Raw genomic sequence first — 27,219 nt, forward strand, 5'->3', positions numbered from 1 at the left:
TGAGGGCATTCCAGTTGGCCCAGGGCTGTCGCTCATGTCCCCTGGGAGAGCCGCTGCCCTTCCCCAAAGCGCTGATGGAACTCAGCCCATCCATCAGGAAGAAAGAACCTTTCCAGGCCACGTCACACCACGGTAGTGAACATGAAAGCTACTTCTCCTCAGACACATGGCTGACAGGCACCCTTCAGTGTCTCAGTCACAGAGGAAGGATGACATAAGTGCCCCTCAACCATGGGCTTGGCAGCACTTTGTGCGAGGAGCCCTAGCTCTTTGTCCATACCTGCATCCAGGCACGAATCCAGTTCAGTGTCGATGGTCGAGTCTGAAGGATAAAACAAAACAAGAAGGCGCCTGAGTGCATTTGCATAGCACAGCCCCGCTTGACATCTGGAAACAGCCACACACAGCCTCTTACCCCCTACTCCCACCATCTCCTAAGTGGAGATTCAGGAGGGGTGTGAAGCATGTTCCACTGGAAATTCCCTGGCATGGCACACTAGCAAAGGAGCGTGGGTACATGCAGATGGAGCCATGCTGGTTGCCATGTTCTACTCATTCTTGGAGGGAGCATTCTCTACGTAGCTCTGCTTGTGGGTGCACACATGCCCCCGCACCTCCAGGAAAAGGAAGCCAGGCTTAGCTGATTTGTACCAAGCATTTCCTAGGCCAAGGCAGCAAAGGGAAACTAGCCTTTTGGGTGGCAGCGGGCAGCCCACACATTCTCTCCATACCCAATGGCAGCCTTGCTCTTCATGCAACAGGGCCCCTTCTCTCCCATGCAACTCCATCCCTCCTGGCGAGAAGAAGACCATCTCAAGATGCTAAGGACAACTCGGTGTCACGTCTCACATGACGTATCTGGGTCTCCAGATGGGACAGACCATGAGAGACATGCTAAGTCACCACACCCTTGCCACCCTGCTGAAACTCAGAGCACCGAGGACAGAAGCCATATGGGCTTGTACCAAGCTCATGTTCCCATTGATTCCCAGGACCTAGCATAGCTCCTTCTCCATACCAGATAGTGGTTATGCCTCCGGTGCGGGACTGGGCAGGTCCGGCACTGTGGAAGAACAAAGCAACTTCATCTCAGTATAGGGACACACAACAGTCTCCTAGTCACATCAGAAAGCAGGAACCAGCCTGATGTCCACCCAGGCATCACTCTCAGCTCCTGTGGAACCCCTGCCTGTTCTCCCTGAGGCACCATAAGGATACCTTGATGCAGAATCAAACCAGGAGTCATGAGTCATGAGTGATGGGTGGGAAGATCGCTTCAGCCTCTCAACCACACTACGGCTTCATGTCTGCCCACTGTGCAAGCTTGCTTCCTGTCCCTGCCTCTAGCTTGTGTGCAGCTCCCATTGCAAAAGGCAGTGGAGAAGCACTAGGCAAGGAAGGGCTCCAGATGTGGGCCAGGAAGGTGCTATTCAGAATGCACTCTACATTAGACAAGTCTTGCAGACACAATGAAACTTTCAAAGACATCAATGGTCCCCTCAGAAAGCCATCAGGATTCATGCCACAGCTCTCTCTCGCGCTCGCTCTTGCGCTCTCTCTCTCTCTCTCTCTCTCTCTCTCTCTCTCACGCTCTCACTCTCCTCAGTCCAGGAGTGCCACCATTGTTTGTGGCTGTGGAGATCCAGGAGAACACCAGATGTCCCAAGTCTTGCTCTCCAGGACACAGGGACAAAAGTGCAGGCAGAAAGTGCCTCTGTTCTGGGCAGCTGTGAGCCATCTGAGCTGCTGAGGAAGGGTGGGCAGGCTCAGGGAACTTGGTCCACGGTGGCTGTTTCAAGGCATGGGGTTGTGCCAAGGAGAAGCAGCCAGCTGGCTGTGCTCACCGCTCCCTCCAGTCCCTCAGAAGAGAGATGAGCCCTGATGCAGGGGGGCCCCTTTGCAGGTGCAACCTAGCCCCATACACCCCCAGGGTGTAGGATGTGATCCAGTCCCACTGCTCAGCATGGGGTCACATTCACAAACAGGGATCAACACGCTAAAGCACACAAGCCCAAACTGTCTGCTGATGCTGCAGGAAATGGACTCGGCCCACAATCACAAGCAACAGGGGAGACTTGCCCTGCCCATCTCAGCCACCCACAATGCCAGTCTTCCCTGAAGCTCATCTCAACGCAGGGACACGGTCAAAGCCAAGCACACATGATGGGATCAGATGGATACACGCAGTCGGCTCTCAGGTGGCATTTCGGGGCACAAGCACACGTAACCCTGGCTGGTTTCAGACATATCCCAAGAGATCCACCGAATTCCCAGGGCCTTGGAAACTGTGTCCTAAGAAGCTTCCTAGCAGCTGAAACCTGAGAAAAGTGGGCCCCTCAATCCCATGCTTCTGGGAACAGGACCGTCAAAATGCCATCCTTCCTGGGCAGAAGACGAATGCTAGAATGCACCAAGAAGGCCAACAGGGCCACACAAGAAACCTGCCCCATAACCCTGAGCCTCGCAAGAGTGACCAAGCCATCTGCAGCAGCCATGTGGCTCAGTGACTTCCTGAAAAGTTCAGAAGGCAGAGGCTATGAGACAATTGCAGGCCCTGGCCAGCCACGGTGTTCTGGCTTCGGGGCTGTTTCTTGTCATTGGGCTCACTCCCCTCCCCTACCGTGTTCTGGACCAGGATCAGAAAACTACTCCTGGCTCCCCTGCACCTCCCGACAACAGAGTCCCCTGCATGTCAGCTCACGCGCCAGAAAAGGTGCCAGGATCCAGAGGCCCATGGGCCCCAAAAATGGATTTCTAGCAGAGTACCGACACAGCCTCAACTACACGCAACCGTGGAGCATGTCAGGATGCACCAGGCTCCAAGCGCGTCTGAGGGCAGACACATGCCCTTGCAGCTTCTTTCTGAGGGCATTCCAGTTGGCCCAGGGCTGTCGCTCATGTCCCCTGGGAGAGCCGCTGCCCTTCCCCAAAGCGCTGATGGAACTCAGCCCATCCATCAGGAAGAAAGAACCTTTCCAGGCCACGTCACACCACGGTAGTGAACATGAAAGCTACTTCTCCTCAGACACATGGCTGACAGGCACCCTTCAGTGTCTCAGTCACAGAGGAAGGATGACATAAGTGCCCCTCAACCATGGGCTTGGCAGCACTTTGTGCGAGGAGCCCTAGCTCTTTGTCCATACCTACATCCAGGCACGAATCCAGTTCAGTGTCGATGGTCGAGTCTGAAGGATAAAACAAAACAAGAAGGCGCCTGAGTGCATTTGCATAGCACAGCCCCGCTTGACATCTGGAAACAGCCACACACAGCCTCTTACCCCCGACTCCCACCATCTCCTAAGTGGAGATTCAGGAGGGGTGTGAAGCATGTTCCACTGGAAATTCCCTGGCATGGCACACTAGCAAAGGAGCGTGGGTACATGCAGATGGAGCCATGCTGGTTGCCATGTTCTACTCATTCTTGGAGGGAGCATTCTCTACGTAGCTCTGCTTGTGGGTGCACACATGCCCCCGCACCTCCAGGAAAAGGAAGCCAGGCTTAGCTGATTTGTACCAAGCATTTCCTAGGCCAAGGCAGCAAAGGGAAACTAGCCTTTTGGGTGGCAGCGGGCAGCCCACACATTCTCTCCATACCCAATGGCAGCCTTGCTCTTCATGCAACAGGGCCCCTTCTCTCCCATGCAACTCCATCCCTCCTGGCGAGAAGAAGACCATCTCAAGATGCTAAGGACAACTCGGTGTCACGTCTCACACGACGTATCTGGGTCTCCAGATGGGACAGACCATGAGAGACATGCTAAGTCACCACACCCTTGCCACCCTGCTGAAACTCAGAGCACCGAGGACAGAAGCCATATGGGCTTGTACCAAGCTCATGTTCCCATTGACTCCCAGGACCTAGCATAGCTCCTTCTCCATACCAGATAGTGGTTGTGCCTCCGGTGCGGGACTGGGCAGGTCCGGCACTGTGGAAGAACAAAGCAACTTCATCTCAGTATAGGGACACACAACAGTCTCCTAGTCACATCAGAAAGCAGGAACCAGCCTGATGTCCACCCAGGCATCACTCTCAGCTCCTGTGGAACCCCTGCCTGTTCTCCCTGAGGCACCATAAGGATACCTTGATGCAGAATCAAACCAGGAGTCATGAGTCATGAGTGATGGGTGGGAAGATCGCTTCAGCCTCTCAACCACACTACGGCTTCATGTCTGCCCACTGTGCAAGCTTGCTTCCTGTCCCTGCCTCTAGCTTGTGTGCAGCTCCCATTGCAAAAGGCAGTGGAGAAGCACTAGGCAAGGAAGGGCTCCAGATGTGGGCCAGGAAGGTGCTATTCAGAATGCACTCTACATTAGACAAGTCTTGCAGACACAATGAAACTTTCAAAGACATCAATGGTCCCCTCAGAAAGCCATCAGGATTCATGCCACAGCTCTCTCTCGCGCTCGCTCTTGCGCTCTCTCTCTCTCTCTCTCTCTCTCTCTCTCTCACGCTCTCACTCTCCTCAGTCCAGGAGTGCCACCATTGTTTGTGGCTGTGGAGACCCAGGAGAACACCAGATGTCCCAAGTCTTGCTCTCCAGGACACAGGGACAAAAGTGCAGGCAGAAAGTGCCTCTGTTCTGGGCAGCTGTGAGCCATCTGAGCTGCTGAGGAAGGGTGGGCAGGCTCAGGGAACTTGGTCCACAGTGGCTGTTTCAAGGCATGGGGTTGTGCCAAGGAGAAGCAGCCAGCTGGCTGTGCTCACCGCTCCCTCCAGTCCCTCAGAAGAGAGATGAGCCCTGATGCAGGGGGGCCCCTTTGCAGGTGCAACCTAGCCCCATACACCCCCAGGGTGTAGGATGTGATCCAGTCCCACTGCTCAGCATGGGGTCACATTCACAAACAGGGATCAACACGCTAAAGCACACAAGCCCAAACTGTCTGCTGATGCTGCAGGAAATGGACTCGGCCCACAATCACAAGCAACAGGGGAGACTTGCCCTGCCCATCTCAGCCACCCACAATGCCAGTCTTCCCTGAAGCTCATCTCAACGCAGGGACACGGTCAAAGCCAAGCACACATGATGGGATCAGATGGATACACGCAGTCGGCTCTCAGGTGGCATTTCGGGGCACAAGCACACGTAACCCTGGCTGGTTTCAGACATATCCCAAGAGATCCACCGAATTCCCAGGGCCTTGGAAACTGTGTCCTAAGAAGCTTCCTAGCAGCTGAAACCTGAGAAAAGTGGGCCCCTCAATCCCATGCTTCTGGGAACAGGACCGTCAAAATGCCATCCTTCCTGGGCAGAAGACGAATGCTAGAATGCACCAAGAAGGCCAACAGGGCCACACAAGAAACCTGCCCCATAACCCTGAGCCTCGCAAGAGAGACCAAGCCATCTGCAGCAGCCATGTGGCTCAGTGACTTCCTGAAAAGTTCAGAAGGCAGAGGCTATGAGACAATTGCAGGCCCTGGCCAGCCACGGTGTTCTGGCTTCGGGGCTGTTTCTTGTCATTGGGCTCACTCCCCTCCCCTACCATATTCTGGACCAGGATCAGAAAACTACTCCTGGCTCCCCTGCACCTCCCGACAACAGAGTCCCCTGCATGTCAGCTCACGCGCCAGAAAAGGTGCCAGGATCCAGAGGCCCATGGGCCCCAAAAATGGATTTCTAGCAGAGTACCGACACAGCCTCAACTACACGCAACCGTGGAGCATGTCAGGATGCACCAGGCTCCAAGCGCGTCTGAGGGCAGACACATGCCCTTGCAGCTTCTTTCTGAGGGCATTCCAGTTGGCCCAGGGCTGTCGCTCATGTCCCCTGGGAGAGCCGCTGCCCTTCCCCAAAGCGCTGATGGAACTCAGCCCATCCATCAGGAAGAAAGAACCTTTCCAGGCCACGTCACACCACGGTAGTGAACATGAAAGCTACTTCTCCTCAGACACATGGCTGACAGGCACCCTTCAGTGTCTCAGTCACAGAGGAAGGATGACATAAGTGCCCCTCAACCATGGGCTTGGCAGCACTTTGTGCGAGGAGCCCTAGCTCTTTGTCCATACCTGCATCCAGGCACGAATCCAGTTCAGTGTCGATGGTCGAGTCTGAAGGATAAAACAAAACAAGAAGGCGCCTGAGTGCATTTGCATAGCACAGCCCCGCTTGACATCTGGAAACAGCCACACACAGCCTCTTACCCCCGACTCCCACCATCTCCTAAGTGGAGATTCAGGAGGGGTGTGAAGCATGTTCCACTGGAAATTCCCTGGCATGGCACACTAGCAAAGGAGCGTGGGTACATGCAGATGGAGCCATGCCGGTTGCCATGTTCTACTCATTCTTGGAGGGAGCATTCTCTACGTAGCTCTGCTTGTGGGTGCACACATGCCCCCGCACCTCCAGGAAAAGGAAGCCAGGCTTAGCTGATTTGTACCAAGCATTTCCTAGGCCAAGGCAGCAAAGGGAAACTAGCCTTTTGGGTGGCAGCGGGCAGCCCACACATTCTCTCCATACCCAATGGCAGCCTTGCTCTTCATGCAACAGGGCCCCTTCTCTCCCATGCAACTCCATCCCTCCTGGCAAGAAGAAGACCATCTCAAGATGCTAAGGACAACTCGGTGTCACATCTCACATGACGTATCTGGGTCTCCAGATGGGACAGACCATGAGAGACATGCTAAGTCACCACACCCTTGCCACCCTGCTGAAACTCAGAGCACCGAGGACAGAAGCCATATGGGCTTGTACCAAGCTCATGTTCCCATTGACTCCCAGGACCTAGCATAGCTCCTTCTCCATACCAGATAGTGGTTGTGCCTCCGGTGCGGGACTGGGCAGGTCCGGCACTGTGGAAGAACAAAGCAACTTCATCTCAGTATAGGGACACACAACAGTCTCCTAGTCACATCAGAAAGCAGGAACCAGCCTGATGTCCACCCAGGCATCACTCTCAGCTCCTGTGGAACCCCTGCCTGTTCTCCCTGAGGCACCATAAGGATACCTTGATGCAGAATCAAACCAGGAGTCATGAGTCATGAGTGATGGGTGGGAAGATCGCTTCAGCCTCTCAACCACACTACGGCTTCATGTCTGCCCACTGTGCAAGCTTGCTTCCTGTCCCTGCCTCTAGCTTGTGTGCAGCTCCCATTGCAAAAGGCAGTGGAGAAGCACTAGGCAAGGAAGGGCTCCAGATGTGGGCCAGGAAGGTGCTATTCAGAATGCACTCTACATTAGACAAGTCTTGCAGACACAATGAAACTTTCAAAGACATCAATGGTCCCCTCAGAAAGCCATCAGGATTCATGCCACAGCTCTCTCTCATGCTCGCTCTCTCTCTCTCTCTCTCTCTCTCTCTCTCTCTCTCACTCTCCTCGGTTCAGGAGTGCCACCATTGTTTGTGGCTGTGGAGACCCAGGAGAACACCAGATGTCCCAAGTCTTGCTCTCCAGGACACAGGGACAAAAGTGCAGGCAGAAAGTGCCTCTGTTCTGGGCAGCTGTGAGCCATCTGAGCTGCTGAGGAAGGGTGGGCAGGCTCAGGGAACTTGGTCCACGGTGGCTGTTTCAAGGCATGGGGTTGTGCCAAGGAGAAGCAGCCAGCTGGCTGTGCTCACCGCTCCCTCCAGTCCCTCAGAAGAGAGATGAGCCCTGATGCAGGGGGGCCCCTTTGCAGGTACAACCTAGCCCCATACACCCCCAGGGTGTAGGATGTGATCCAGTCCCACTGCTCAGCATGGGGTCACATTCACAAACAGGGATCAACACGCTAAAGCACACAAGCCCAAACTGTCTGCTGATGCTGCAGGAAATGGACTCGGCCCACAATCACAAGCAACAGGGGAGACTTGCCCTGCCCATCTCAGCCACCCACAATGCCAGTCTTCCCTGAAGCTCATCTCAACGCAGGGACAAGGTCAAAGCCAAGCACACATGATGGGATCAGATGGATACACGCAGTCGGCTCTCAGGTGGCATTTCGGGGCACAAGCACACGTAACCCTGGCTGGTTTCAGACATATCCCAAGAGATCCACCGAATTCCCAGGGCCTTGGAAACTGTGTCCTAAGAAGCTTCCTAGCAGCTGAAACCTGAGAAAAGTGGGCCCCTCAATCCCATGCTTCTGGGAACAGGACCGTCAAAATGCCATCCTTCCTGGGCAGAAGACGAATGCTAGAATGCACCAAGAAGGCCAACAGGGCCACACAAGAAACCTGCCCCATAACCCTGAGCCTCGCAAGAGAGACCAAGCCATCTGCAGCAGCCATGTGGCTCAGTGACTTCCTGAAAAGTTCAGAAGGCAGAGGCTATGAGACAATTGCAGGCCCTGGCCAGCCACGGTGTTCTGGCTTCGGGGCTGTTTCTTGTCATTGGGCTCACTCCCCTCCCCTACCGTCTTCTGGACCAGGATCAGAAAACTACTCCTGGCTCCCCTGCACCTCCCGACAACAGAGTCCCCTGCATGTCAGCTCACGCGCCAGAAAAGGTGCCAGGATCCAGAGGCCCATGGGCCCCAAAAATGGATTTCTAGCAGAGTACCGACACAGCCTCAACTACACGCAACCGTGGAGCATGTCAGGATGCACCAGGCTCCAAGCGCGTCTGAGGGCAGACACATGCCCTTGCAGCTTCTTTCTGAGGGCATTCCAGTTGGCCCAGGGCTGTCGCTCATGTCCCCTGGGAGAGCCGCTGCCCTTCCCCAAAGCGCTGATGGAACTCAGCCCATCCATCAGGAAGAAAGAACCTTTCCAGGCCACGTCACACCACGGTAGTGAACATGAAAGCTACTTCTCCTCAGACACATGGCTGACAGGCACCCTTCAGTGTCTCAGTCACAGAGGAAGGATGACATAAGTGCCCCTCAACCATGGGCTTGGCAGCACTTTGTGCGAGGAGCCCTAGCTCTTTGTCCATACCTGCATCCAGGCACGAATCCAGTTCAGTGTCGATGGTCGAGTCTGAAGGATAAAACAAAACAAGAAGGCGCCTGAGTGCATTTGCATAGCACAGCCCCGCTTGACATCTGGAAACAGCCACACACAGCCTCTTACCCCCGACTCCCACCATCTCCTAAGTGGAGATTCAGGAGGGGTGTGAAGCATGTCCCACTGGAAATTCCCTGGCATGGCACACTAGCAAAGGAGCGTGGGTACATGCAGATGGAGCCATGCCGGTTGCCATGTTCTACTCATTCTTGGAGGGAGCATTCTCTACGTAGCTCTGCTTGTGGGTGCACACATGCCCCCGCACCTCCAGGAAAAGGAAGCCAGGCTTAGCTGATTTGTACCAAGCATTTCCTAGGCCAAGGCAGCAAAGGGAAACTAGCCTTTTGGGTGGCAGCGGGCAGCCCACACATTCTCTCCGTACCCAATGGCAGCCTTGCTCTTCATGCAACAGGGCCCCTTCTCTCCCATGCAACTCCATCCCTCCTGGCGAGAAGAAGACCATCTCAAGATGCTAAGGACAACTCGGTGTCACGTCTCACATGACGTATCTGGGTCTCCAGATGGGACAGACCATGAGAGACATGCTAAGTCACCACACCCTTGCCACCCTGCTGAAACTCAGAGCACCGAGGACAGAAGCCATATGGGCTTGTACCAAGCTCATGTTCCCATTGACTCCCAGGACCTAGCACAGCTCCTTCTCCATACCAGATAGTGGTTGTGCCTCCGGTGCGGGACTGGGCAGGTCCGGCACTGTGGAAGAACAAAGCAACTTCATCTCAGTATAGGGACACACAACAGTCTCCTAGTCACATCAGAAAGCAGGAACCAGCCTGATGTCCACCCAGGCATCACTCTCAGCTCCTGTGGAACCCCTGCCTGTTCTCCCTGAGGCACCATAAGGATACCTTGATGCAGAATCAAACCAGGAGTCATGAGTCATGAGTGATGGGTGGGAAGATCGCTTCAGCCTCTCAACCACACTACGGCTTCATGTCTGCCCACTGTGCAAGCTTGCTTCCTGTCCCTGCCTCTAGCTTGTGTGCAGCTCCCATTGCAAAAGGCAGTGGAGAAGCACTAGGCAAGGAAGGGCTCCAGATGTGGGCCAGGAAGGTGCTATTCAGAATGCACTCTACATTAGACAAGTCTTGCAGACACAATGAAACTTTCAAAGACATCAATGGTCCCCTCAGAAAGCCATCAGGATTCATGCCACAGCTCTCTCTCATGCTCGCTCTCTCTCTCTCTCTCTCTCTCTCTCTCTCTCTCTCTCACTCTCCTCGGTTCAGGAGTGCCACCATTGTTTGTGGCTGTGGAGACCCAGGAGAACACCAGATGTCCCAAGTCTTGCTCTCCAGGACACAGGGACAAAAGTGCAGGCAGAAAGTGCCTCTGTTCTGGGCAGCTGTGAGCCATCTGAGCTGCTGAGGAAGGGTGGGCAGGCTCAGGGAACTTGGTCCACGGTGGCTGTTTCAAGGCATGGGGTTGTGCCAAGGAGAAGCAGCCAGCTGGCTGTGCTCACCGCTCCCTCCAGTCCCTCAGAAGAGAGATGAGCCCTGATGCAGGGGGGCCCCTTTGCAGGTGCAACCTAGCCCCATACACCCCCAGGGTGTAGGATGTGATCCAGTCCCACTGCTCAGCATGGGGTCACATTCACAAACAGGGATCAACACGCTAAAGCACACAAGCCCAAACTGTCTGCTGATGCTGCAGGAAATGGACTCGGCCCACAATCACAAGCAACAGGGGAGACTTGCCCTGCCCATCTCAGCCACCCACAATGCCAGTCTTCCCTGAAGCTCATCTCAACGCAGGGACAAGGTCAAAGCCAAGCACACATGATGGGATCAGATGGATACACGCAGTCGGCTCTCAGGTGGCATTTCGGGGCACAAGCACACGTAACCCTGGCTGGTTTCAGACATATCCCAAGAGATCCACCGAATTCCCAGGGCCTTGGAAACTGTGTCCTAAGAAGCTTCCTAGCAGCTGAAACCTGAGAAAAGTGGGCCCCTCAATCCCATGCTTCTGGGAACAGGACCGTCAAAATGCCATCCTTCCTGGGCAGAAGACGAATGCTAGAATGCACCAAGAAGGCCAACAGGGCCACACAAGAAACCTGCCCCATAACCCTGAGCCTCGCAAGAGAGACCAAGCCATCTGCAGCAGCCATGTGGCTCAGTGACTTCCTGAAAAGTTCAGAAGGCAGAGGCTATGAGACAATTGCAGGCCCTGGCCAGCCACGGTGTTCTGGCTTCGGGGCTGTTTCTTGTCATTGGGCTCACTCCCCTCCCCTACCGTCTTCTGGACCAGGATCAGAAAACTACTCCTGGCTCCCCTGCACCTCCCGACAACAGAGTCCCCTGCATGTCAGCTCACGCGCCAGAAAAGGTGCCAGGATCCAGAGGCCCATGGGCCCCAAAAATGGATTTCTAGCAGGGTACCGACACAGCCTCAACTACACGCAACCGTGGAGCATGTCAGGATGCACCAGGCTCCAAGCGCGTCTGAGGGCAGACACATGCCCTTGCAGCTTCTTTCTGAGGGCATTCCAGTTGGCCCAGGGCTGTCGCTCATGTCCCCTGGGAGAGCCGCTGCCCTTCCCCAAAGCGCTGATGGAACTCAGCCCATCCATCAGGAAGAAAGAACCTTTCCAGGCCACGTCACACCACGGTAGTGAACATGAAAGCTACTTCTCCTCAGACACATGGCTGACAGGCACCCTTCAGTGTCTCAGTCACAGAGGAAGGATGACATAAGTGCCCCTCAACCATGGGCTTGGCAGCACTTTGTGCGAGGAGCCCTAGCTCTTTGTCCATACCTGCATCCAGGCACGAATCCAGTTCAGTATCGATGGTCGAGTCTGAAGGATAAAACAAAACAAGAAGGCGCCTGAGTGCATTTGCATAGCACAGCCCCGCTTGACATCTGGAAACAGCCACACACAGCCTCTTACCCCCTACTCCCACCATCTCCTAAGTGGAGATTCAGGAGGGGTGTGAAGCATGTCCCACTGGAAATTCCCTGGCATGGCACACTAGCAAAGGAGCGTGGGTACATGCAGATGGAGCCATGCCGGTTGCCATGTTCTACTCATTCTTGGAGGGAGCATTCTCTACGTAGCTCTGCTTGTGGGTGCACACATGCCCCCGCACCTCCAGGAAAAGGAAGCCAGGCTTAGCTGATTTGTACCAAGCATTTCCTAGGCCAAGGCAGCAAAGGGAAACTAGCCTTTTGGGTGGCAGCGGGCAGCCCACACATTCTCTCCGTACCCAATGGCAGCCTTGCTCTTCATGCAACAGGGCCCCTTCTCTCCCATGCAACTCCATCCCTCCTGGCGAGAAGAAGACCATCTCAAGATGCTAAGGACAACTCGGTGTCACGTCTCACATGACGTATCTGGGTCTCCAGATGGGACAGACCATGAGAGACATGCTAAGTCACCACACCCTTGCCACCCTGCTGAAACTCAGAGCACCGAGGACAGAAGCCATATGGGCTTGTACCAAGCTCATGTTCCCATTGACTCCCAGGACCTAGCACAGCTCCTTCTCCATACCAGATAGTGGTTGTGCCTCCGGTGCGGGACTGGGCAGGTCCGGCACTGTGGAAGAACAAAGCAACTTCATCTCAGTATAGGGACACACAACAGTCTCCTAGTCACATCAGAAAGCAGGAACCAGCCTGATGTCCACCCAGGCATCACTCTCAGCTCCTGTGGAACCCCTGCCTGTTCTCCCTGAGGCACCATAAGGATACCTTGATGCAGAATCAAACCAGGAGTCATGAGTCATGAGTGATGGGTGGGAAGATCGCTTCAGCCTCTCAACCACACTACGGCTTCATGTCTGCCCACTGTGCAAGCTTGCTTCCTGTCCCTGCCTCTAGCTTGTGTGCAGCTCCCATTGCAAAAGGCAGTGGAGAAGCACTAGGCAAGGAAGGGCTCCAGATGTGGGCCAGGAAGGTGCTATTCAGAATGCACTCTACATTAGACAAGTCTTGCAGACACAATGAAACTTTCAAAGACATCAATGGTCCCCTCAGAAAGCCATCAGGATTCATGCCACAGCTCTCTCTCATGCTCGCTCTCTCTCTCTCTCTCTCTCTCTCTCTCTCTCTCACTCTCCTCGGTTCAGGAGTGCCACCATTGTTTGTGGCTGTGGAGACCCAGGAGAACACCAGATGTCCCAAGTCTTGCTCTCCAGGACACAGGGACAAAAGTGCAGGCAGAAAGTGCCTCTGTTCTGGGCAGCTGTGAGCCATCTGAGCTGCTGAGGAAGGGTGGGCAGGCTCAGGGAACTTGGTCCACGGTGGCTGTTTCAAGGCATGGGGTTGTGCCAAGGAGAAGCAGCCAGCTGGCTGTGCTCACCGCTCCCTCCAGTCCCTCAGAAGAGAGATGAGCCCTGATGCAGGGGGGCCCCTTTGCAGGTGCAACCTAGCCCCATACACCCCCAGGGTGTAGGATGTGATCCAGTCCCACTGCTCAGCATGGGGTCACATTCACAAACAGGGATCAACACGCTAAAGCACACAAGCCCAAACTGTCTGCTGATGCTGCAGGAAATGGACTCGGCCCACAATCACAAGCAACAGGGGAGACTTGCCCTGCCCATCTCAGCCACCCACAATGCCAGTCTTCCCTGAAGCTCATCTCAACGCAGGGACACGGTCAAAGCCAAGCACACATGATGGGATCAGATGGATACACGCAGTCGGCTCTCAGGTGGCATTTCGGGGCACAAGCACACGTAACCCTGGCTGGTTTCAGACATATCCCAAGAGATCCACCGAATTCCCAGGGCCTTGGAAACTGTGTCCTAAGAAGCTTCCTAGCAGCTGAAACCTGAGAAAAGTGGGCCCCTCAATCCCATGCTTCTGGGAACAGGACCGTCAAAATGCCATCCTTCCTGGGCAGAAGACGAATGCTAGAATGCACCAAGAAGGCCAACAGGGCCACACAAGAAACCTGCCCCATAACCCTGAGCCTCGCAAGAGAGACCAAGCCATCTGCAGCAGCCATGTGGCTCAGTGACTTCCTGAAAAGTTCAGAAGGCAGAGGCTATGAGACAATTGCAGGCCCTGGCCAGCCACGGTGTTCTGGCTTCGGGGCTGTTTCTTGTCATTGGGCTCACTCCCCTCCCCTACCGTGTTCTGGACCAGGATCAGAAAACTACTCCTGGCTCCCCTGCACCTCCCGACAACAGAGTCCCCTGCATGTCAGCTCACGCGCCAGAAAAGGTGCCAGGATCCAGAGGCCCATGGGCCCCAAAAATGGATTTCTAGCAGAGTACCGACACAGCCTCAACTACACACAACCGTGGAGCCTGACAGGATGCACCAGGCTCCAAGCGCGTCTGAGGGCAGACACATGCCCTTGCAGCTTCTTTCTGAGGGCATTCCAGTTGGCCCAGGGCTGTCGCTCATGTCCCCTGGGAGAGCCGCTGCCCTTCCCCAAAGCGCTGATGGAACTCAGCCCATCCATCAGGAAGAAAGAACCTTTCCAGGCCACGTCACACCACAGTAGTGAACATGAAAGCTACTTCTCCTCAGACACATGGCTGACAGGCACCCTTCAGTGTCTCAGTCACAGAGAAAGGATGACATAAGTGCCCCTCAACCATGGGCTTGGCAGCACTTTGTGCGAGGAGCCCTAGCTCTTTGTCCATACCTGCATCCAGGCACGAATCCAGTTCAGTGTCGATGGTCGAGTCTGAAGGATAAAACAAAACAAGAAGGCGCCTGAGTGCATTTGCATAGCACAGCCCCGCTTGACATCTGGAAACAGCCACACGCAGCCTCTTACCCCCTACTCCCACCATCTCCTAAGTGGAGATTCAGGAGGGGTGTGAAGCATGTCCCACTGGAAATTCCCTGGCATGGCACACTAGCAAAGGAGCGTGGGTACATGCAGATGGAGCCATGCCGGTTGCCATGTTCTACTCATTCTTGGAGGGAGCATTCTCTACGTAGCTCTGCTTGTGGGTGCACACATGCCCCCGCACCTCCAGGAAAAGGAAGCCAGGCTTAGCTGATTTGTACCAAGCATTTCCTAGGCCAAGGCAGCAAAGGGAAACTAGCCTTTTGGGTGGCAGCGGGCAGCCCACACATTCTCTCCATACCCAATGGCAGCCTTGCTCTTCATGCAACAGGGCCCCTTCTCTCCCATGCAACTCCATCCCTCCTGACGAGAAGAAGATCATCTCAAGATGCTAAGGACAACTCGGTGTCACGTCTCACATGACGTATCTGGGTCTCCAGATGGGACAGACCATGAGAGACATGCTAAGTCACCACACCCTTGCCACCCTGCTGAAACTCAGAGCACCGAGGACAGAAGCCATATGGGCTTGTACCAAGCTCATGTTCCCATTGACTCCCAGGACCTAGCATAGCTCCTTCTCCATACCAGATAGTGGTTGTGCCTCCGGTGCGGGACTGGGCAGGTCCGGCACTGTGGAAGAACAAAGCAACTTCATCTCAGTATAGGGACACACAACAGTCTCCTAGTCACATCAGAAAGCAGGAACCAGCCTGATGTCCACCCAGGCATCACTCTCAGCTCCTGTGGAACCCCTGCCTGTTCTCCCTGAGGCACCATAAGGATACCTTGATGCAGAATCAAACCAGGAGTCATGAGTCATGAGCGATGGGTGGGAAGATCGCTTCAGCCTCTCAACCACACTACGGCTTCATGTCTGCCCACTGTGCAAGCTTGCTTCCTGTCCCTGCCTCTAGCTTGTGTGCAGCTCCCATTGCAAAAGGCAGTGGAGAAGCACTAGGCAAGGAAGGGCTCCAGATGTGGGCCAGGAAGGTGCTATTCAGAATGCACTCTACATTAGACAAGTCTTGCAGACACAATGAAACTTTCAAAGACATCAATGGTCCCCTCAGAAAGCCATCAGGATTCATGCCACAGCTCTCTCTCGCGCTCGCTCTCTCTCTCTCTCTCTCTCTCTCTCTCTCTCTCTCTCACGCTCTCACTCTCCTCAGTCCAGGAGTGCCACCATTGTTTGTGGCTGTGGAGACCCAGGAGAACACCAGATGTCCCAAGTCTTGCTCTCCAGGACACAGGGACAAAAGTGCAGGCAGAAAGTGCCTCTGTTCTGGGCAGCTGTGAGCCATCTGAGCTGCTGAGGAAGGGTGGGCAGGCTCAGGGAACTTGGTCCACGGTGGCTGTTTCAAGGCATGGGGTTGTGCCAAGGAGAAGCAGCCAGCTGGCTGTGCTCACCGCTCCCTCCAGTCCCTCAGAAGAGAGATGAGCCCTGATGCAGGGGGGCCCCTTTGCAGGTGCAACCTAGCCCCATACACCCCCAGGGTGTAGGATGTGATCCAGTCCCACTGCTCAGCATGGGGTCACATTCACAAACAGGGATCAACACGCTAAAGCACACAAGCCCAAACTGTCTGCTGATGCTGCAGGAAATGGACTCGGCCCACAATCACAAGCAACAGGGGAGACTTGCCCTGCCCATCTCAGCCACCCACAATGCCAGTCTTCCCCGAAGCTCATCTCAATGCAGGGACACGGTCAAAGCCAAGCACACATGATGGGATCAGATGGATACACGCAGTCGGCTCTCAGGTGGCATTTCGGGGCACAAGCACACGTAACCCTGGCTGGTTTCAGACATATCCCAAGAGATCCACCGAATTCCCAGGGCCTTGGAAACTGTGTCCTAAGAAGCTTCCTAGCAGCTGAAACCTGAGAAAAGTGGGCCCCTCAATCCCATGCTTCTGGGAACAGGACCGTCAAAATGCCATCCTTCCTGGGCAGAAGACGAATGCTAGAATGCACCAAGAAGGCCAACAGGGCCACACAAGAAACCTGCCCCATAACCCTGAGCCTCGCAAGAGAGACCAAGCCATCTGCAGCAGCCATGTGGCTCAGTGACTTCCTGAAAAGTTCAGAAGGCAGAGGCTATGAGACAATTGCAGGCCCTGGCCAGCCACGGTGTTCTGGCTTCGGGGCTGTTTCTTGTCATTGGGCTCACTCCCCTACCCTACCATATTCTGGACCAGGATCAGAAAACTACTCCTGGCTCCCCTGCACCTCCCGACAACAGAGTCCCCTGCATGTCAGCTCACGCGCCAGAAAAGGTGCCAGGATCCAGAGGCCCATGGGCCCCAAAAATGGATTTCTAGCAGAGTACCGACACAGCCTCAACTACACGCAACCGTGGAGCATGACAGGATGCACCAGGCTCCAAGCGCGTCTGAGGGCAGACACATGCCCTTGCAGCTTCTTTCTGAGGGCATTCCAGTTGGCCCAGGGCTGTCACTCATGTCCCCTGGGAGAGCCGCTGCCCTTCCCCAAAGCGCTGATGGAACTCAGCCCATCCATCAGGAAGAAAGAACCTTTCCAGGCCACGTCACACCACGGTAGTGAACATGAAAGCTACTTCTCCTCAGACACATGGCTGACAGGCACCCTTCAGTGTCTCAGTCACAGAGGAAGGATGACATAAGTGCCCCTCAACCATGGGCTTGGCAGCACTTTGTGCGAGGAGCCCTAGCTCTTTGTCCATACCTGCATCCAGGCACGAATCCAGTTCAGTGTCGATGGTCGAGTCTGAAGGATAAAACAAAACAAGAAGGCGCCTGAGTGCATTTGCATAGCACAGCCCCGCTTGACATCTGGAAACAGCCACACACAGCCTCTTACCCCCTACTCCCACCATCTCCTAAGTGGAGATTCAGGAGGGGTGTGAAGCATGTTCCACTGGAAATTCCCTGGCATGGCACACTAGCAAAGGAGCGTGGGTACATGCAGATGGAGCCATGCTGGTTGCCATGTTCTACTCATTCTTGGAGGGAGCATTCTCTACGTAGCTCTGCTTGTGGGTGCACACATGCCCCCGCACCTCCAGGAAAAGGAAGCCAGGCTTAGCTGATTTGTACCAAGCATTTCCTAGGCCAAGGCAGCAAAGGGAAACTAGCCTTTTGGGTGGCAGCGGGCAGCCCACACATTCTCTCCATACCCAATGGCAGCCTTGCTCTTCATGCAACAGGGCCCCTTCTCTCCCATGCAACTCCATCCCTCCTGGCGAGAAGAAGACCATCTCAAGATGCTAAGGACAACTCGGTGTCACGTCTCACATGACGTATCTGGGTCTCCAGATGGGACAGACCATGAGAGACATGCTAAGTCACCACACCCTTGCCACCCTGCTGAAACTCAGAGCACCAAGGACAGAAGCCATATGGGCTTGTACCAAGCTCATGTTCCCATTGACTCCCAGGACCTAGCATAGCTCCTTCTCCATACCAGATAGTGGTTGTGCCTCCGGTGCGGGACTGGGCAGGTCCGGCACTGTGGAAGAACAAAGCAACTTCATCTCAGTATAGGGACACACAACAGTCTCCTAGTCACATCAGAAAGCAGGAACCAGCCTGATGTCCACCCAGGCATCACTCTCAGCTCCTGTGGAACCCCTGCCTGTTCTCCCTGAGGCACCATAAGGATACCTTGATGCAGAATCAAACCAGGAGTCATGAGTCATGAGCGATGGGTGGGAAGATCGCTTCAGCCTCTCAACCACACTACGGCTTCATGTCTGCCCACTGTGCAAGCTTGCTTCCTGTCCCTGCCTCTAGCTTGTGTGCAGCTCCCATTGCAAAAGGCAGTGGAGAAGCACTAGGCAAGGAAGGGCTCCAGATGTGGGCCAGGAAGGTGCTATTCAGAATGCACTCTACATTAGACAAGTCTTGCAGACACAATGAAACTTTCAAAGACATCAATGGTCCCCTCAGAAAGCCATCAGGATTCATGCCACAGCTCTCTCTCGCGCTCGCTCTTGCGCGCTCTCTCTCTCTCTCTCTCTCTCTCTCTCTCTCTCTCTCTCTCACGCTCTCACTCTCCTCAGTCCAGGAGTGCCACCATTGTTTGTGGCTGTGGAGACCCAGGAGAACACCAGATGTCCCAAGTCTTGCTCTCCAGGACACAGGGACAAAAGTGCAGGCAGAAAGTGCCTCTGTTCTGGGCAGCTGTGAGCCATCTGAGCTGCTGAGGAAGGGTGGGCAGGCTCAGGGAACTTGGTCCACAGTGGCTGTTTCAAGGCATGGGGTTGTGCCAAGGAGAAGCAGCCAGCTGGCTGTGCTCACCGCTCCCTCCAGTCCCTCAGAAGAGAGATGAGCCCTGATGCAGGGGGGCCCCTTTGCAGGTGCAACCTAGCCCCATACACCCCCAGGGTGTAGGATGTGATCCAGTCCCACTGCTCAGCATGGGGTCACATTCACAAACAGGGATCAACACGCTAAAGCACACAAGCCCAAACTGTCTGCTGATGCTGCAGGAAATGGACTCGGCCCACAATCACAAGCAACAGGGGAGACTTGCCCTGCCCATCTCAGCCACCCACAATGCCAGTCTTCCCTGAAGCTCATCTCAACGCAGGGACACGGTCAAAGCCAAGCACACATGATGGGATCAGATGGATACACGCAGTCGGCTCTCAGGTGGCATTTCGGGGCACAAGCACACGTAACCCTGGCTGGTTTCAGACATATCCCAAGAGATCCACCGAATTCCCAGGGCCTTGGAAACTGTGTCCTAAGAAGCTTCCTAGCAGCTGAAACCTGAGAAAAGTGGGCCCCTCAATCCCATGCTTCTGGGAACAGGACCGTCAAAATGCCATCCTTCCTGGGCAGAAGACGAATGCTAGAATGCACCAAGAAGGCCAACAGGGCCACACAAGAAACCTGCCCCATAACCCTGAGACTCGCAAGAGAGACCAAGCCATCTGCAGCAGCCATGTGGCTCAGTGACTTCCTGAAAAGTTCAGAAGGCAGAGGCTATGAGACAATTGCAGGCCCTGGCCAGCCACGGTGTTCTGGCTTCGGGGCTGTTTCTTGTCATTGGGCTCACTCCCCTCCCCTACCATATTCTGGACCAGGATCAGAAAACTACTCCTGGCTCCCCTGCACCTCCCGACAACAGAGTCCCCTGCATGTCAGCTCACGCGCCAGAAAAGGTGCCAGGATCCAGAGGCCCATGGGCCCCGAAAATGGATTTCTAGCAGAGTACCGACACAGCCTCAACTACACGCAACCGTGGAGCATGACAGAATGCACCAGGCTCCAAGCGTGTCTGAGGGCAGACACATGCCCTTGCAGCTTCTTTCTGAGGGCATTCCAGTTGGCCCAGGGCTGTCACTCATGTCCCCTGGGAGAGCCGCTGCCCTTCCCCAAAGCGCTGATGGAACTCAGCCCATCCATCAGGAAGAAAGAACCTTTCCAGGCCACGTCACACCACAGTAGTGAACATGAAAGCTACTTCTCCTCAGACACATGGCTGACAGGCACCCTTCAGTGTCTCAGTCACAGAGAAAGGATGACATAAGTGCCCCTCAACCATGGGCTTGGCAGCACTTTGTGCGAGGAGCCCTAGCTCTTTGTCCATACCTGCATCCAGGCACGAATCCAGTTCAGTGTCGATGGTCGAGTCTGAAGGATAAAACAAAACAAGAAGGCGCCTGAGTGCATTTGCATAGCACAGCCCCGCTTGACATCTGGAAACAGCCACACGCAGCCTCTTACCCCCTACTCCCACCATCTCCTAAGTGGAGATTCAGGAGGGGTGTGAAGCATGTTCCACTGGAAATTCCCTGGCATGGCACACTAGCAAAGGAGCGTGGGTACATGCAGATGGAGCCATGCCGGTTGCCATGTTCTACTCATTCTTGGAGGGAGCATTCTCTATGTAGCTCTGCTTGTGGGTGCACACATGCCCCCGCACCTCCAGGAAAAGGAAGCCAGGCTTAGCTGATTTGTACCAAGCATTTCCTAGGCCAAGGCAGCAAAGGGAAACTAGCCTTTTGGGTAGCAGCGGGCAGCCCACACATTCTCTCCATACCCAATGGCAGCCTTGCTCTTCATGCAACAGGGCCCCTTCTCTCCCATGCAACTCCATCCCTCCTGGCGAGAAGAAGACCATCTCAAGATGCTAAGGACAACTCGGTGTCACGTCTCACATGACGTATCTGGGTCTCCAGATGGGACAGACCATGAGAGACATGCTAAGTCACCACACCCTTGCCACCCTGCTGAAACTCAGAGCACCGAGGACAGAAACCATATGGGCTTGTACCAAGCTCATGTTCCCATTGACTCCCAGGACCTAGCATAGCTCCTTCTCCATACCAGATAGTGGTTGTGCCTCCGGTGCGGGACTGGGCAGGTCCGGCACTGTGGAAGAACAAAGCAACTTCATCTCAGTATAGGGACACACAACAGTCTCCTAGTCACATCAGAAAGCAGGAACCAGCCTGATGTCCACCCAGGCATCACTCTCAGCTCCTGTGGAACCCCTGCCTGTTCTCCCTGAGGCACCATAAGGATACCTTGATGCAGAATCAAACCAGGAGTCATGAGTCATGAGTGATGGGTGGGAAGATCGCTTCAGCCTCTCAACCACACTACGGCTTCATGTCTGCCCACTGTGCAAGCTTGCTTCCTGTCCCTGCCTCTAGCTTGTGTGCAGCTCCCATTGCAAAAGGCAGTGGAGAAGCACTAGGCAAGGAAGGGCTCCAGATGTGGGCCAGGAAGGTGCTATTCAGAATGCACTCTACATTAGACAAGTCTTGCAGACACAATGAAACTTTCAAAGACATCAATGGTCCCCTCAGAAAGCCATCAGGATTCATGCCACAGCTCTCTCTCGCGCTCTCTCGCTCTCTCTCTCTCTCTCTCTCTCTCTCTCTCTCTCTCCTCGGTTCAGGAGTGCCACCATTGTTTGTGGCTGTGGAGACCCAGGAGAACACCAGATGTCCCAAGTCTTGCTCTCCAGGACACAGGGACAAAAGTGCAGGCAGAAAGTGCCTCTGTTCTGGGCAGCTGTGAGCCATCTGAGCTGCTGAGGAAGGGTGGGCAGGCTCAGGGAACTTGGTCCACGGTGGCTGTTTCTTTTTTTTTTTTCTTTTCTTTTTTTTTTCTTTTTTTTTTTTTTATATATTTATTATTTAACTTCAGTAATTACATTGTATTATGTGACACAATTACATAGATACTTGGGTTCTCCCCACCCCTCCCCAAACCCTCCCACCATGGTGGATTCCTCCACCTTGTTGCATAACCACAGCTCAAGTTCAGTTGAGATTCCCCCATTGCAAGCGTATACCAAACATAGAGTCCAGCATCTTATTGTCCAGTCAAGTCCAACGGCTTCTTAGGTATACCCTCTCTGGTCTGAAGACAGAGCCAGCAGAGCATCATCCCAGTCAATTGAAAGCTCCAACATACCATCAGCAAAAATTTACATCATTATGGAATTAATTGACATAGTAATGAGTAACCAACATGCTAAAAGTAAATGTGAGTTCCCAGTCACCTTCTGTGGCCACCTCACCTATACTTCAATCTTAGTTTATACACAACATATAACATTCAAAACATAACATGTTATACATAACATCATATCATCTTAAATTAAGGCAAACATGTGGTATTTAACCTTTTGGGATTGGCTCATTTCCCTTAGCATTATGGTTTCCAGTTTGGCCCATTTGGCCACAAAGAACTGCATTTTGTTTTTTTTAATAGCTGAGTAGTATTCCATGGAGTAGATGAACCATAGCTTTCCCGTGCCCATTTCTTGAGTGGCTTGTTTGTTTTGACATTTTGGTTGTTTTGTAGCTCTTTGTATATTCTGGAGATCAGCCCTCTATCACCTATGTCGTGTGCGAAGATCTTCTCCCATTCTGTGGGTTGCCTTTTTACTTTGTTGATTGTTTCTCTAAATTCAGTTTCTAGTGTCCCTTCATCTGGTGACCAAGGATTATATTCATAAACAAGCTATAATAAGAACGCAATTGCTGCCTAGTTACACTTCACAAAGGAACAAACCCAAATGGCAAATAAACATATGAAAAAATGCTCAAGTTCCCTGGCAATAAGGGAAATCCAAATTAAAACATCAATGAGGTACCACCTAACACCAGTAAGACTGGCCCACATGAATAAAAGCACGGTGGCTGTTTCAAGGCATGGGGTTGTGCCAAGGAGAAGCTAGACAAATGTTCCTTCCCTTTTAGTGCACTGGACTCTCCATTTCTTATCTACGATTTCTGTCCTTCCTTTCAAATCATGGTTATCTGAAAATGCTCAGGATATATCAGTGACTTGTTGGCATGAGGTCACCCCATGTCATGGTTCTAAATATTATAGATCTTTTGGTAAATTCTTTTCTCCTTTCTATATCCTTTCCACCTGTTCAACTGATTTTGCGGTAACACTTTATTCAGTTGTTCTGTTATGAATATTTGATACAATTCCTCAACAATTTGACCGTGGCATCTCTTTTTACTACTCAGCCTAGCTCTTTCCATACCTGGATATTCGTCAAATTGCTCATCTGTGTTTTCACTTGATACTGAAAACAAAAAGAAAAAAGAATTAATCAGTTGTATACATTTCCATGTATCCCCAAACCATTTCACCTGGTACAAAGCCACACGGTCTTTCATTCACCCTAATGTCACAGTCAGTAATTTTTTATAATGATAGTATTCGTAGTGTCGATTTTTTCTTTGACTTTCATGTACAGGTATTATACTAGGAGGCCATCTTTTATTTTCCTTTGTTTTGTTCACATTGCACAGTTTCCACTCATCATATCAGTCTCCATTTGACAGTTTCTGTGAGTTCAGCACTAACTAGTCATATTTTCCAGTGTACTTAATCAGGAAGGACATTTAGCAAATTGTAAGAAAACCATAACAAAAGCACCAATGTTTTCTTCAGTGACTTGTAACACATTATGTTCATAGTATCACCGGCCTATTCATGGCTTGTGCATGGTTTTGAATCAGTCTGAGAAAAATTACATACTTTTGCACTTTATTTCTTGGGACATTTAGATTGGTCCATAAATTTCATCAATAACCCCTAAATAGGAAGCACACTACATTCAAATGTAATACATGTATTAAGTTAATTTTCTGATTTATTATGAACATAATTCCTTATAGATATAAAACTGGAAAGTCACCGATTTACTTGTCTAAAGGGAAAAATAAGCTTTACTTCACTTTCTCACTTGGTGCTTCTGTAAACAGCGTAAGAGTTGGCCTCTCCAAGTCAAAGACACCATTTTTTCTGACCTTTTGTCTCAAATGTTGTAAAATAGCTGCTAATCTGCGCCACCCTTGTACAACAGATCAGTCTAATCAGGGTAGGGGGTAGCGTAGTTCTTAGGTTTAGTCCTTAGCTGCTTCCCAGTGTCTATGCTTTTCCCATGGCACTTGGGAGCCTTGTCTGCTTTACAGTACAGCCAGTGAAATTATTCAGAAAACTTGAATGTTTGCCCATGATTCCACTTCAATGATTTCTCACCTGAGCTTTTCTCTGGAGTACATAATGTGTTGATATATTCGGTGCTGTCCCCAGAGCTAAAGTTGGACTGTTCCCCACTGTTCCTAAGTGACAATTCATTCTGGTCCTCAAATAACCGGGGATAGTTTTCGATAAAAAACTCTACAATAGACATCTGTGAGACAAAAGGATGAAAATAGGGTGCTGTTTTTAACGTGCAAATATATAAGTTGTGCATTCTCTGTGAGTATTGAGCATTACAAAAATATGAAATAGAAATCTAAGAAAATTCACAGTTGACATTAATACATATGGACCCGTTTTATTCCTACACCACAGTTATATTTTCAAGAATATTCAGTGGTGGGCTCGGCAGCATGGCCTAGTGGCTAAGGTCCTCGCCTTGATCCCATATGGCCTCTGGTTCTAATCCCGGCAGCTCCACTTCCTCTCTATCTCTCCTCCTCTCAGTATATCTGACTTTGTAATAAAAATTTTAAAAAAAGAATATTCAGTGGCTTTCTAAAAATACTGCCTATCTGAAAAACAGTGTTTCCTGGGTCTTTTTAAAATTAATTATTAATATTTCCTTGATACTAACTTTCATGGCTAATATAGCATAGCTGTCATTCTATGTAGAGGAATGTGCAGTGATTAAATGGCTAAATCCTAAACTTGCAACGTCTTGGATTTCGTATTTAGCCACGTTCCGACTGCTCTACTTCCCCTCCAGCTCCCTGTTTGTGACGAGAGAAACTAGTGTATAGGATGGCCAAGTGCCTTGGGACCCTGCACCTGCATGGGAGACCTGGAAGATGCTCCTGGCTCCTGGCTCCAGGCTTTGGATCAGTTCAGCTCCAGCCATTGCAGCCATTTGGGGAGTGATGCAGCAGATAGATCATCTGTCTCTCCTTCCCATAAATTTGATTTGTCTTTCCAATAAAATCTTACAAAAAAGGAATCTGTGTATGATATTTGAACTGATGATGTGTATTTCCACAGAATTTACAAAGCACCCAATTAGAAGAAAACATGTGCGATGTGATTCTCTAGTGAGTGACATTAAACTTGGGGAGCAGAAATTCTTTGTAGATCCTTGGATATGAACGGAGTCAACTGTAAAGTAAGTGTCTGTTTCTTCAGCGGCAGTCCCTCCACAAACATTGCTCTGCTTCACTCTGTCATTACATCTGTTTCAGCTTGGTAAGAGCTGTGATTGTACTGGGGACATTAGGTCTGTTAGGATGCTCTAGAAACTCATTTTCACACTGCAGTAGCACAGATGAAACGCAGACAGCATCTTACTGAATGAGCTGCAACACTGAGAGGAAGGACACTGAGCGGGGAATTATGTGTGCTCATGTTGAACAGACAGTGTCACTGCTGACCTCGGGAGATTATTATCAACACTCCTGCCACTGCTCAGCTAAGGAAGCCTTCATAAAGAAACTGTTCAGGTTTACATGGTCCTGAATGACGAGAGGCAAAAGTCCACCTCGGACTGCCCAGACACGAAAACCCCTATTTCCTTCTGTAATGGTATGGAAGTTTCTTCCCTACGTTTTAGCAGCTCACACTTCTGTTTCTTCTTAATATAGAATAAATGACCCTGGCATTCTAGAAGGGTGTATGGCATCTTTCATTTGTAAACTTTGGCTCATCACAATGGAAATGGGGCACATCATTACCTTTTTAAGTAATTCAGTTTCCAGGGATGAGTTCGTTGATGTTGATTCCCAAAGGTAAAATATGCTTGGTGTGATTGAAACTGCTAACTCTGATGCATTCATCATATTGAAAGAGGCATTCGCAGAGATCTCATATAAACAAGAGCACAATTCCTTGAGTATATCCAGATTACATACAGGCAGATTTTGTAAGAGCCTAAACACATACACACACACACAAAAAAAAATACAGTCACTTTCTTGCTGAAGTAGTGGGTATAGAGAAAGGGAATAGGGTATTTGGACTTCCACTGACTTAGTTCAATGAAAATACAGACAAATTGAGAAATAGGGCTTAATGATAGCACAGGGTTTGTTGTTGTTAAAATCACGATGTGTTTTCACTTGAGATAACTTTGTTAATAGCCCATTTACACGAGTGTACAAAAATGGTTGTTATACTCCAGAATGGGTGACGAGGTTACTGAGGAAGTCCAACAGCATTTGAATTGCAAACACTGTACTTTGTAATGTAGCAGTGAAGGAATGCTGTCTCAAGGCAGTAATTAAAACAATGAAGCAAAAATCACATTCAAGCTATGAGTTTCAGCAAAAGTGCTTGATTGATGTCAATTCTTTAAGCACACATAAAGTTGTCCACCTGATCAATATTGGCAAAATGTTAGTAAGACCAATTGCTCTTGCAGCAAGTCTTTGAGATCAGTGAGATTCTTCCTCATCAATGTGATATTCAGAATGTATACAATTCCCAGGTCTGCACAGCACTGCCATGTGGTATGAAATAAAAAGTCAATGGGTTAATGTGGCACAGTCTACCCATCTTCTAATTCTTTGTGTGTGCGATTATGGGAACCCCTTTCAAAGTGCACATATTTTTCTCAAATTGTGTTGGCTGTATTTTGAGACATGTCAGGAGTCAATGTTAATTATATAATCACCTCTTGATCTCCGTGGCTTTCTCTTCATCCTGTTTGTCAAGAACACTAATCCACTTACAGTACAGTTGTTTTGTAAAAATAGTACTGGGGATCAGTCGAAGACAATCCTTAAGGAGATGAAAAAAGAATCATAAACATTTGTTGACAAATATGGTTTGGAGCAAGTGTAGAAGTAACATTTCATTGTAACATTCATTTTTATCACAATTTTCTAGAAACTCCAACTGTGACCTCTTTAAAGCTTAGCTTGCCATTTACACCAATGTGTACATCCAGAAATGGGTGCTTGGATTTCTTCTGACTAAAATGATATGTGTGAAATCAGATTCTAGAAAGTTCTGGGAGGGAAGACAAAGTCCTTTATTGTCTACATCTTCTTTGGGGCATAACTACAGCAGTGTGTT

At 51.5% G+C, this 27,219-nt stretch overlaps 1 long non-coding RNA gene across 1 annotated transcript; it reads right to left on the reverse strand.

Moving 5' to 3' along the window:
• Nucleotides 1-24,310: 24,310 nt before the first annotated feature.
• LOC131480025 (uncharacterized) lies at nt 24,311-26,925 on the reverse strand. The gene is made up of 3 exons (XR_009245213.1): nt 26,816-26,925; nt 25,878-26,073; nt 24,311-24,364 (listed from the first exon to the last, which is right to left on the reverse strand). It is a non-coding gene; the product is annotated as an uncharacterized LOC131480025 (long non-coding RNA).
• Between the last annotated feature and the right edge of the window lie 294 nt (nt 26,926-27,219).

The sequence above is a fragment of the Ochotona princeps genome, chromosome 4 (genome assembly GCF_030435755.1).
Source record: "Ochotona princeps isolate mOchPri1 chromosome 4, mOchPri1.hap1, whole genome shotgun sequence".
NCBI classification, from domain to species: Eukaryota; Metazoa; Chordata; class Mammalia; order Lagomorpha; family Ochotonidae; genus Ochotona; species Ochotona princeps.